General features: G+C 42.1%; 1 long non-coding RNA gene across 1 annotated transcript in view; it reads right to left on the reverse strand.

Moving 5' to 3' along the window:
* The window catches only part of LOC142142024 (uncharacterized), a 226,312-nt gene that overhangs the window by 27,010 nt on the left and 186,106 nt on the right, over nt 1-13,196 (reverse strand). The gene's annotated exons all lie outside the window — the stretch shown is intronic.

Raw genomic sequence — 13,196 nt, forward strand, 5'->3', positions numbered from 1 at the left:
CATTAAGTTAAGTTGAAGCTAGGATGATAAATACAGTCCATGAAGCAAAAACTTATTACCATTCTAACACCCGGGAATTGAAAGTTATTAGCAGCAATGTTCCTGCTTCTATACAAATAGATTTCAGTGACATTGAATAAGGATATATTATATGGCGATATATGAACATATGGAGCACCTAAAATATGCTAAATTGCATTTAAAACAATTCCTGTCTTAGTCCAATCTGCTCCTGGTTTTCTTCCTGCATAGTTATCAACATATTGAAATAATTTTAAAGTTATCATTGCTGCTTTGCGGGTAACCCTAAAAACATCACATACTGTACTGTCTAGGTTGTCTTTGTTACAATATTATACTTTTGATGACATTGTAAGGTCTTGGTAATTATAGCTGGTGAAATCTAGTACAGTGGTGAAAGTTGAAATTGGAAGTTTGGAAATTTAGAAGTGATGGTATGGAAAATGTATGCAAATGGAATTTCATAGTTTTACAATTAAAGTAGTAAGAGAAGTGGCGGTATGGCATACCACCATATACCAGTCCACTTCCACCACTGAGCTATATTTACTAATACATTTCAATAACAGGCAGGGTAGTAATTGCAGTCTTTAACAACACATATACTGTACAATATAACAGTTTTGATACCTTGGATACCAGAATACGCGCTAAGTAGTTGTGTAATTTGATAATAATAATACTTTATTTATATAGTGGCCTCCAAATAGGACTCAAAGCACTTTACATTCTTGCAGAGGGTGTGACAGCCATCTTTGGTATGCTCAGCTGTTATTCTATGGAATTGTAAAGCATGGAATATTACGTGTGGTGGCCCTGCCCCCCGGTTATTGCAGAAGAGGTCACCGGGGTAAAGTCTAACCACAATGAGGTCAGTACCGGTGATGCATGTAGTCACGTCACCTGGTAGGCATTCCCACATGATGACACATGTGACCACTACATCATGGGGATGTGGTCAACGGCTTCCCGCAATGAGTGTTCAGTCTTTGTTATCCGGGACCCGGGCAGCAGGTGGGTGTTCCCGGGTCTCTAACAAGTGAAGGGGAGCGTGGTGGAGGCCACGAGGCACCATGAGGCACCATGGGAGGAACCAGTGAGGGCAGTAAAGAGCCCCAAATTGTGAGGAGTCCCATAGAGAGGGGCTGTAAAAGAAGAGGGATCCCCACCTTCAGGGGTAAACCAGTTAAGGCACCAGATCCAGAGTGAGTGCCAGAACAAGAGGAGGAGAGTACTCATAAACAAAGGAGAAAGGAGTAGAGGAACCTTTGAAGTGGATTGCCTGTAAGTGCTTGTCTGAAAAAGAGAGGCATGGATGGATGGCAGACAGAGACCTTGGGAATGGGTGAATGCGTGGCAGCTGTATGAGCAAAGAGGGGAGAGAGTCCGTGGATATATTATCTAAGAGTGTCAGTGCCCTGGGAGTGCATTCATGTCTAGATGTCATGGGAGACTGTGACTTACTGTGCCCCTAAATGAAGGGAGATTTTCATGTGCAGCATTACTGTGACAGACCCGGGCCTTATATTGGGAATATTGTGCCAACCCGGTCTGTCATCAGTGGGCCAATTGAACAACCGTGGTCCACTCTGTTATTAAATGCCGCCCAGTAGCCATATCTGTTATTGCTGTGGTGTCCGGAGTGGAAGGGGGGAGACAGCTCACAGGAAGTGTGAAACAGCTGTGGACCCTGTGACATAAAAAAAGAGTGGAAGGGGTTAAAAATAGGTGGGTCAGGACCTTATGTAAAATCAGGAAGTGGACTCTCCCTCTTTGCTAACTATTGCTCTTCAACACTGTATGAATTGCACCATAACCGCAGGTAGCAGACCACTGATGTCATGCTCTTCTTCCACCCCTGTTACCACTCCAAACTCTTCACACCACCAATCACAAGATGACAATGAGCAGGGGGTTAACTCAGGGAGGGAGCCAGGATCGGGTGTCTTGTGAGAAGGAACAAAAAGGAGATGTTTGGGGAGGGGGCGTTGTTGTTGGAGAATCTTGAGAGAGCAAGGACTTGGACTGATTGAGAGTAACCGTATTCTCTCAGGACCAGAAAGGAATGCTTGAAGCAGGAGCTTCTTAAAGCAGATCAGACAGTGTACCTCTAGGACTGATTCTGTCACCACTCCATCAGGAGACACTCGCAGATTCTGGGGAATTGATGAGCCTACATTGGTAGGGAGACAAATACTCAGGGTCCCACCAAGCTGGTGGACAGTTGGCCGAGCGGCTGAGATCAGCAAGATACACAGACCCACCTCACGGATCAGAACCCCTGGCCCACTTGGATTGTCAGCTGTGGACTTTATTACCAGGAGTTTGGGCTTGCTAGGACTCTGTGCTTGGAGGTAATCTGCTGGGCACTTTGTTGGGGAGTTTTTACTTGCACTGGTGATTTTCTTACACTTGTTATATTTGGTAGGGGAACAAGCTTCTCCTTGGGGAGCACTGCTGTATTTTACTAAGTGTGTGCACTTTGTTTAATAATAGGGATTATTATCTATTTTCTGTCTCCTTACCTGTGTGACATGTGAACCTAGAGGACCGGGTATCCAGTGAGCTTTGGTTCCAATCCCAGTGTCCTCACAATTACGGGTAGACCCTGCAGTCAGGGTAATGCTGTGATGCATTGAGAGACGACAAGTCTGTAGTGAAGGAATCCCTGATAACTGTAATACCCAATAATAATCTGGAAGTGTTCCCTAAACATTTATTTTCAGTTTCCAAAGAGGGATGAAGGGAGGTCCCTGGATAGTGGGGAATCATTCTGTACAGATGCTGTAGGAGAGGCCCATTGGAAAGTATCTCCATACAGTGAAGGGAAGGGGAGGGGTCACTGCATGAAAACAGTGTGGTTAAAAGTTGTAAAGGAGAGTCCATGATGTAGGGGATGGAGCGCATGAGAGTCATGCAAGAACCTCTGGCACATGCCTACTGTCTGTCTGTGTACATGACGAGTTCTACTGATGCTGTGTAACACCTGCACCCATAACACTGGTTACAAGAATGGGCAGAATTGCTTTATTACTGCTAAGTGTGTGCTGAAGGAGTTGGAGTTATGTGAAGAAATTTATCTGCTCCCCGTTATGTGTTGGAGGAAGAGGAGTTAAATAAAGATGCTTATGTTTTGAATTAAGATGGTCTGGCGCACAATATTTATATACAATTATAGTGCACCACCACTATTGTCCACTCCACTTTATCTATGATTAAATCCCTGAGTATTCAGGGGATCCCCTGGTTGTGGATGCCGGAGCTGTAGAGGAGGGACACAGCAAGTGAGGTACCATGCTACAACTGGATACCCAAAGTAAGTGCCGCACAACATATCACTCCCTGTCCCTTTGGCGCTTACAGTCTAAATTCCCTATAATACACACATGCACTAGGGTCGATTTTATCAGAAACCAATTATTTTGCTAGTATGTTATTGGATTGTGTGGGAGGAAACTGGAGCCCTCAGAGGAAATCCATTTAAACGCAGGAAGAACATACACACTTCACACAGATAGAAACACTGTAGGAATCAAACCTATGATCCCAGCACTGTGAAGCACCACGCTAACCACTGCGTGCCAGCAGGGTAGTCAGCATTGTAATCACTGGAGCTATAGAAGGCCAAAGGTCAAACCCAGATAAACAGTCCAAGACATTTTCAGAAGCACTGGTTCAGAGAAGCTGGTTCAGTAATCTGGCAGTGTAGTTTAACAGGAAGCTGATTACATAGGCCTAAACCAATGATAGTGAGCCTCGTGTGCTGTCAATTCATTACCAACAGCAGATCATTAAGTCATTCCCTGATGCAGGTTTGTTAACTGAGCCTGTGGTTCACTGCAGAAAAGCCTTCCTGCTACAACACAGAAATTGGCAGTTCACATCCAGCAGAAATATCAGGTGGCAGCGAATCAAATGCTCCATGCCAGAAAAGAGGCGTAACCCCAAACGCCGACCACTGTGTGCCAACAGCAAGGCTTTTTGGACATATGAAATTCCTGGATAAGCAGATAAGGTCTTTGGAGAATGCTTTGTCAAGTGCAGACTTGACAGACATGCTCAGTTAGTTATATGTTTGCTTTGTATTTTTAATACTCCTTTTCAATAACTAGTGAGTGAGCTATGGAAGAGAATCAGAATAAACAGAATAACAATACTTATTTATTTACAAATAAGAAGAATTGTGTTGTGTAGTTGTTTAATACTGGAAAATAGGAACATTTCCAGTGCAGATCTGTTAAACCTGAGACTGTCCTTTGAAATTAAGGAATGTTGACAACTATACCCCTCTCATAGATTTTTTTTTTTTTTTAGCAATGCTCCAAGTCTACTACAAGTGGTAACACTTGGCAATCATGTATGTGTGCATATAATTATCACTGAGTGGCAGCAGTTATTTCCTTTATTTGTTATCTTATCTGCATCTTGGAGCTTTCAATATAATGAATTTATGGACTCCTGGACAAACTGCTCAGGACCATGAGATTCCTGAATCAAAGATCACATTTGGGTTTTATTTCCATTAATAAACTATTAGATATAGTCATAAAGAAAATGTTTTCATACATGAGAATGTTGTATAAACGTTAGACATTAAGCAGTTGTTTGTAACATATTACTTTATTGTTGATAGACTGTCAAATTACTCAGTGAAATGAAGTGTATTTCATGAAGTTCTTTTTATCAATGAACGTATCTGACAAAGTTATTATACTTTGCAACTTAATGCAGATCCTGTATGCTCTAAGTTTCCTGGCTACAAACAGGATGCTTCCTGACCTTATTTATATATACCAGAAATGCCACTTGATCTTAAGTTACAGCAGAGGCTTGTGACACACGTCCTACCGGATGTCTGCATGACCTTATGTCACTGATTGCAGGAATAGTAGCTTCATCTACTCTGTGACTGGGGGAGCTCCCTTCTGACTATGGATCCAGCAAGGGATTCTACTGATGTAGGTTTTGTGTCACAATATTAAATGAAAAGTATAGATGAAACATTTGTAGAATCCTCAAACTGAAAATGATGCCTCACAACTACTGTATTGAAGTGATGCTTTTACATGCAATTTATTTCCTCTTTTGTGTAATGTACAATATCTGGTTCCCAAAAGATTTACTTGCAAGTAAAAAAACATCCCTGCATTTAAAACATGTAAAGAGCTATTTATAGTTATTACTGGACTTTTAATCCAGAAATACAATGAGTAGATTTTATTACCATGTCTGACTCCATTTACTAAAATGTGAAATTAGTATTATGGCAAAGTTTCTGTTGCAACTTAACACTAGGATTATTTATGCCGTACATATACATGTGTGACTAGTCTAAATATGATCATCTTGATCTCTGAACTAGTATACATAACATGATAAATTATACTAAAGCAGACACATTACGCTGAAATCATTTACTGAGTAAAACAAGGGAAGTTCCAAGTCCGAGAGGTATTTAGTTGAAAAGTTTTTTGTATACCAGAAACAAATATTTTCAATATTTTTTTGTGATATTTTGGCCATTGGGGGAGCTGTCTGTTGATATTATTAGGAAGGCAGTAAGTAAAGGAGGTAACTGATTGGACAGATGTTACTTACCATCCAATTAGCTGCCTCCTATGCTTATTGCGCACCATACACACCTTTTGAATTTCTGTACATGGCACTGTGTCTGTTTTCCTAGCACTGATAATAAAGTAATGTTGGGAATCCCAAGGGAGGAACCTTCAACTTTCTTCTACCTGGAGAGGGAAATAGAGCTTTCAAATCTTCAAAGAGGTGAGAGCCTGAAAGCCATGCCACATCCCTAGACTAGGGAGAGGTCGTAACTGCTAACCCATCAAACAGACAAAAAATTGGCTTGTGAAAGAGTGGAATGACAAATCATGAGGTGGATAATTTAAATAAATAAGTTCCTGTTAAATGCCACGTACATGGATACATGTGTTTTCCATGGAGCATTGTGACTCATCATTCTAGTGAGGCTGTTTGTACGGTTTAGCACACTGCTGACCAAGAGAACCTACTTTGCACTGATGAAGCCAAAGCAGGTGGATCTGTCTGCAATAAGGTATTCTAAGTCACAAGAGCCCGTGGAGTGCTCTAAAATCAGTGAATAAAGGTATTTACTCACATAGCTGCCTTGTATGTTTCACTATCCAAAATTTCCACCTGCCTTTGGAGAGATTAATTCAGGCAGTCCCTAGTAGTACTGCCTGAAAGTCTCTCTTTTGCTACTCATTCTTCTAATAAGGCGGTTCCATGGCTCTTTACACTGTTGACCAGAATTAACTGTGCTGAGGTCAAGCCAGACCAAAATATATCTGTTTGTAGGTATAATTTCTGTGTCAACAGCAGGCTGTGTCAGTATCTCAGGCCTGCCATGTAATGGCATTTTCCAGAAGTTCTATTGGACAGATTTAACAGTTGGAAAAAGTTAGACTGTGCCCACAATGTTATTTCTAGTAGGAGAGCGTACAGACATTTTTTTTAAGGATAAACTAGACATTCTAGTTCCTAGGTGGGACAGATTCAGTCACTTAAAAGTGATTGACTTTTCCTTTTGTCTTCTCACATCTATAACTGCATTCAATATGCATTTTTTTTTAAAACATTCTCAAACTTTTACCATTACCCCTTTTCTTGGCTGTACATTCTTTGTCTTAGTCAGACGCAATCAAACTTTGATGGAGCATGCCCCGATTTATTGAAGGTTCTACTGCTAGGAGAAAGAATGAAGTCTGTGTTGTATTTTCCACTCTCCGCTTTTTATTACAACATCATGGAAGCCCTGCACCTGTGCCAGACTAGGTCCTTGAACCACTGATTCTTTCGACTTCTTCAGAGAATTCAAAGAAAGTTACACATAACTGCCCTGGTTGCTGATTTCTGTAATTATATTTTGCCATCATATTGTGTGACCAATGTACTGATTAACAGGACACAGTCAGGACATTTGCATTGCCATAGTAGGGATGAATGCATATATTCTTTACCAGATGGCTTAAGGATGAATGTCCACACCTGTATCTTGGTTTCAGACCTGCTTTCCTGTTTATAAGTCTATATTCCAGGCCAGGAAGTATACAGCTCTCTACAACAACATAATGTGTGGATAATCTATCTTTATGTACCCATTGAATCATTTATGTAGCCTGTTATATTCTTTTGTATTGTTTCTAAAGGTGATCATTTAATTAGTAAAGACATATTTAAGGGATAGTTGGAGAGTTATGTATCTTTGAACATTAGTTAATTTATTATGGCAGTTAATTGAATTATCCGTTCATATTTTCTAATCAATAATAAAATGATTGAAAATGGCTGTCTATTTTCTGCTGCTAAATTTCCACCACATTTGTATTTTTAATGCAAGCTAAAACACCACTGAAAACACAGTTTAAACACACAACATACGTTTGATACAAAGTTTCATATGTTTTTGGATCCCAGTTGGAACTCACTGTAGACACCTCCAATGTTTGAACCAGAGGTATAGAACAACATGCACTCTGAAAAATGCAATGCAAACACAACACACTGGAACTCAAGTAAAAATGTGAGTGGGTATATTGACATTAGAAGCTATGGGTTGTATTCTCACCCACATAAACATCTTCATCATGTATTTGTCAGACTTCAAATCCTAAAAAATACAAATTGCACATAAAAACAGAACAAGTACACACACGTCTGGCGAAGGATGTGCAGACAGGGGTTAAAGACGACCCTGCTCGTGAGATCTTACATGCAGTGTATAGCATTAACTTGTAAACTTAACACTAGTAAAATGCATAAAATTAATACCAGCTGGAAGAAGGCCTTATGGTTGAAAGCAAGATTTAGATTTTCAGCCTCCCTGCAACATTGACAATAAACAGATTTGCAGAGCTGCAACATTGTTATAACCAGTGGTCAAAGTGGAGGTATAAATTAGGGATGTGCACCGGCGACTTTTGAGGTCTCGTGTTTTGTGTTTTGGATCCGGATTTTCATTATTTTTGGGGTTCGGATTTGTCTCGCAAAACACTTGACGAAAGGTCTCGGTTCGGATTTAAGGTTTTGGATTCGGATTTTTTTCGGAAAAAACATAAAAAGTTTAAAAATCAAGTTTTTGGGCTTATTTTCACTCCTATGCTATTAGTAACCTCAATAACATTCAATAACAAGCATTTCCACTAATTTACAGTGTATTCTGAACACCTCACAATATAGTTATTAGCCCAAAACGTTGCAACGAGGTATCTTTCTGGACTGCGTAGAGGAGTGGGTCACCACAATATATATAATAAGAAAACCATTAACTTGTATGATTCGCACCAATAAATGTACCTGGACTGCGTAGAGGAGTGGGTCACCACAATATATATTAAAAACCCTGAACTTGTATGATTCGCACCAATAATGTACCTGGACTGCGTAGAGGAGTGGGTCACCACAATATATATAATAAGAAAACCATCAACTTGTATGATTCGCACCAATAATGTACCTGGACTGCGTAGAGGAGTGGGTCACCACAATATATATTAAAAACCCTGAACTTTTATGATTCGCACCAATAAATGTATCTGGACTGCGTAGAGGAGTGGGTCACCACAATATATATTAAAAACCCTGAACTTGTATGATTCGCACCAATAAATGTACCTGGACTGCGTAGAGGAGTGGGTCACCACAATATATATTAAAAACCCTGAACTTTTATGATTCGCACCAATAAATGTATCTGGACTGCGTAGAGGAGTGGGTCACCACAATATATATAATAAGAAAACCATCAACTTGTATGATTCGCACCAATAAATGTACCTGGACTGCGTAGAGGAGTGGGTCACCACAATATATATTAAAAACCCTGAACTTTTATGATTCGCACCAATAAATGTATCTGGACTGCGTAGAGGAGTGGGCACTGGGCACCACCATAAAATATATAAAAAACCTTCAACAGGTCTGCATTACACTGCACATACGGCTGCTCCTCCATCCTCTCCATCATATACATGTTGGAGTTTTAGCGTGTGACAACCTCTTGTTTTTGATAATGTCAGTGCATTTTGAATATTTTTCAATTTGCCCCACACCACTGAATGTACTTTATCTATGATACGCATCTATCTATCTTGACTGCGTAGTGTGGTGGCCCCGGTACACAATTTGGTACCGAGGCCACAATATAATTAAAAAACCCTCCACGGGTCAGAATTCCACCAAAAAAGGGTATGGACTGCGTAGTGTGGTGGCCCCGGTACACAATTTGGTACCGAGGCCACAATATAATTAAAAAATTGGGCATCAACTGTCACCGTTGTTTAATATCTGATACACCTAAATATGGACTGCACAGTGGAGTGGCCCCGGTAGTAAATTTGGTGCCGGGGCCACAATACCTCCTCCAACTTCCAAGTGTAGTGTTTATAAAGACAGACAGCGTCGAAGTGTTATTAGTTGACTTTCTTAACCCTAAAATTGTCCCTGTTGCAAATATTCGTGCAATGGACAGTTACTTTTTTATTGAAAGACTCAAGCTTTCAAGTGTAGTGTTTATAAAATATAAACAACAATACAGTAGTTTTAGAGCACGTCAATACCTCTTGTTTTAAATTATGACAGGGCATTTTACTTTTGGTTTAATTTCTTGAATTTTTTTAAATTTGGTTTTACTTTTTGAACATGGCAAACGACTGTTGATTGGTCATATAATGCAAAAAAAAAAGTTCCAAGATGGAATTGTCCTTGGGCCCTCACACCCACCCTTATGTTGTTGAAATAGGACATGCACACTTTAACAAACCAATCATTTCAGCGACAGGGCCTACCAAACAACTTTGGCTGAAATGATTGGTTTGTTTGGGCCCCCACACCAAAAAAGCTATTCATCTCTCCCTGTACAGACTAAACAGGCTCTACTGAGGCAAGATGTCGTCCTCATCCTCAACCTCTGATTCCTCTCCCCCTACAGTGTGTACTTCCTCCTCATCACACATTATCAATTCGTCCCCGCTGGACTCCACAACCACAGGTCCCTCTGTAGTATCTGGAGGGCAGTGCTGTACTTCATTGAGGAATTGATTATTCATTTTTATAAACATCATTTTTTCAACGTTATGAGGAAGCAACCTCCTTCGCCGCTCACTGACCAGGTTCCCCGCTGCACTAAAAACTCTTTCCGAGTACACACTGGAGGGGGGACAACTCAGGTAAAATAGAGCCAGTTTGTACAGGGGCTTCCAAACTGCCTTTTTTTCCTGCCAGTAACAATATGGACTGTCTGACATGTCTACTTGGATGGTGTCAGCAAAGTAATCATCCACAATTTTTTCTATTGTGACAGCATCCAATGCAGCGAGAGTAGACATGTCTGCAATGGTTGGCAGGTCCTTCAGTCCGGACCAGATGTTATCAGCATCCCCGCCAGTGCCTCTTTTGGGAAAACTGAGCTTTTTCCTCGCAGCCATAGATGTGGAAGAAAATGAGGGTGGAGCTGTTGGCATGTCACGGTCCTCTTCAGAGGACAATCTCCTGACCAGCAGGTCTTTGCACCGCTGTAGACTTGTGTCCGCCGGAAACAGAGACACAACATACGCTTTAAACCGAGGATCGAGCACGGTGGCCAGAATGCATTCCTCTGACTTTAAAAGAGTGACCACCCTCGGATCCTGGCAAAGCGTACGAAGGGCTACATCCACAAGAGCTACATGCTTGGTGTAATCGCAATGGCTTACCAGCTCCTCCCTCACTTTCTCCAGCTGCTTCTGCAACAGCCTGATCAGGGGAATGACCTGACTCAAGCTGGCAGTGTCGGAACTGACTTCTCGTGTGGCAAGTTCAAATGGCTGCAGAACCTTGCACAACACGAAATCAGTCTCCACTGCGCTTGACTGAGGCGCATCCCCACTCCTTTGCCTATGTCGTAGGTGGCTGTGTAGGCCTGAATGGTCTTTTGCTGCTCCTCCTTCCTCTGCAGCATATAGAGGGTGGAGTTCCAGCGCGTCACAACCTCTTGTTTGAGGTGATGGCAGGGCAGGTTCATGCTTTTTTGATGTGCCTCTAGTCTGCGGTAGGCACTGGCTGAATGCCGAAAGTGTCCAGCAATTTTGCGCGCCACCGCAAGCATCTCCTGCACACCCCTGTCACTCTTGAGGTAATGCTGCACCACCAAATTAATGGTGTGGGCAAAACATGGGACGTGCTGGAAATTGCCCATATTTAATGCCCGCACAATGTTACTGGCATTGTCTGACACCACAAATTCCCATGAGAGTCTAAGTGGGGTAAGCCACTGGGAGATAATTTCCCTCATTTTCTCTAATATGTTGTCAGCGTTGTGCCTCTTATTAAAGCCTGTAATACACAATGTTGCCTGCCTTTGCACGAGCAGCCATTTTGTAGTTGCTGCTACTGATGCAGCTGTTGCTGTTGCTGCGGAAGGGGATGCATCTACCCAGTGGGCTGTCACAGTCATATAGTCCTTCGTTTGCCCAGAACCACTTGTCCACATGTCCGTGGTTAAGTGGACAGTGGGTACAACCGCATTTTTTAGAGCACTGAGGACACTTGATCGTACTTCTCTGTACATTTTTGGTATCGCCTGCCTAGTGAAGTGGAATCTCGACGGGATTTGGTACCGGGGACACAATACCTCCATCAACCCTCTAAATCCCACTCCACTGATAGCGGACACCGGGCGCACGTCTAACACCAACATTGCAGTTATACGCTTTGCAATAGGGTGACTACTATCGTATTTTGTGGTCATGGCAAACGACTGTTGGACGGTCAATTGTTTTGTGAAAGACTTAGCGGTCTTACGACTTCCCCTCTGGGAAGATGACCGACTAACAGCAGCAACAGCAGCAGTGGCAGTAGTAGGCGTACCGCTGCAGGATTCCTCGGATGAATCCCGTATTGAGGAGGACTCAGTCTGGCTGCTGACTTGGGCTGCAGCACTGAATCTGATGGAGATTGTGGAGGAAGTTGACGAGGAGGGTGTTGCTGGTGTGTATCCAACTGGACCACGGGATTTAGGTGTCCCTGTACCGATGAGGGTCCTAGCCCCAGTTCCTGAACTAACCACTGAACTATGAAGGTTATTCAGGTGACGTATAAGGGAGGATGTTCCTAGGTGGGCAAGATCCTTACCCCTGCTTATTTGAGCTTTACATAAGCTACATATGGCCATACATTGGTTGTCTGGATTTGGATAAAAATAACTCCAGACCGAAGAGGTGCATTTTTTGGTCTTCTGACCAGGCATGACGATGGGCTTTTTCATCCCATGGACATCAGCTGTTTCCCCCCCTGGTGCCTCATTTACAATAACCACATCACCATCCTCATCATCAAGTTCCTCCACAGCGCCAGCTACATCATCAATAGCCTCCTCCCGAGCCACCTCTTTCCGTACAGTGATGGGAAGGTCAGGCTTGACAACCACCAACATCCTTGGACTCGCCTTGTGGATTTGTGATAATTTCTCTTTAGAAGGCAGAGTTGTTTGCTGTTTTGTTGCTGACAGCATAACTCTCTTCAATTTTTTGTAGGGGGGGGGAGGAGGAGGAGGGCTAAGATCCGTGGGTGAAGCTGAACCACTAGTCATGAACACGGGCCAGGGCCTAAGCCGTTCCTTGCCACTCCGTGTCATAAATGGCATATTGGCAACTTTACGTTTCTCCTCAGATGATTTTAAGTTTCTCTTTTTGCTACTTTTTCTTAACTTGGGCTTTTTGGATTTTACATGCCCGGTACTACGAGATTGGGCATCGGGCTTGGAAGACGACGTTGATGGCATTTCATCGTCTATGTCATGACCAGTGGCAGCAGCTTCAGCATTAGGAGGAAGTGGGTCTTGATCTTTCCCTACTTTATCCTCCAAATTTTTGGTCTCCATTATATGTAGCACAAGATACTGCAGAATGTGTGAACTTGGTAATATTGCAGTACCAATGGACTTATACTGCTGGATTGGTTTTGCAAATTTGGTTATAATTATATATTTTTTTTTTAATTTTTAATTTTTTTTTACTTTTTTTTTATTTTTTAAAAACTTGGGAATAATGGGGAAATAACTATGCCCTTAGAAGCACAGAGCACAGGACACAGCACCACTGGACTGAACAGGACACGGCACAGGACCCAGTAGCACTACAGAACTCAGCAGGACAGAGCACAGG

Source organism: Mixophyes fleayi, chromosome 1, assembly GCF_038048845.1.
Source record: "Mixophyes fleayi isolate aMixFle1 chromosome 1, aMixFle1.hap1, whole genome shotgun sequence".
NCBI classification, from domain to species: Eukaryota; Metazoa; Chordata; class Amphibia; order Anura; family Limnodynastidae; genus Mixophyes; species Mixophyes fleayi.